This window comes from Palaemon carinicauda, chromosome 5, assembly GCF_036898095.1.
Source record: "Palaemon carinicauda isolate YSFRI2023 chromosome 5, ASM3689809v2, whole genome shotgun sequence".
Classification (NCBI taxonomy): Eukaryota; Metazoa; Arthropoda; class Malacostraca; order Decapoda; family Palaemonidae; genus Palaemon; species Palaemon carinicauda.
Genome location: NC_090729.1, coordinates 158,493,230 through 158,493,586, shown reverse-complemented (window position 1 = coordinate 158,493,586; position 357 = coordinate 158,493,230).

The window sequence follows — 357 nt, the reverse complement described above, 5'->3', positions numbered from 1 at the left end:
TTTACAAAAGTGTTTGGGTTACTTAGAGTCTTATCACATGGTTGGATTTTGAATAAAGATTTTATGAACACTACGTCGTCTCCGCCTAACATTGATAACTCGTGAAAAAAATATATAACGGTCACTATGACATTATTGCTTCAGAATATTGATTTAACATCTTGTTTATATTAAGGTCCTAGTGATTACACTACGTCATATCCCAAGGTAGAGGGCAATGGCCATCACAAATAAGTCAGACTTTTTTTTTTGAGGAGTGCTATATGTATATGTTTATATGTATATGTGTATATATGTATATACATATATATATATATATATATATATAAATTATATATATATATAAATTATATATAT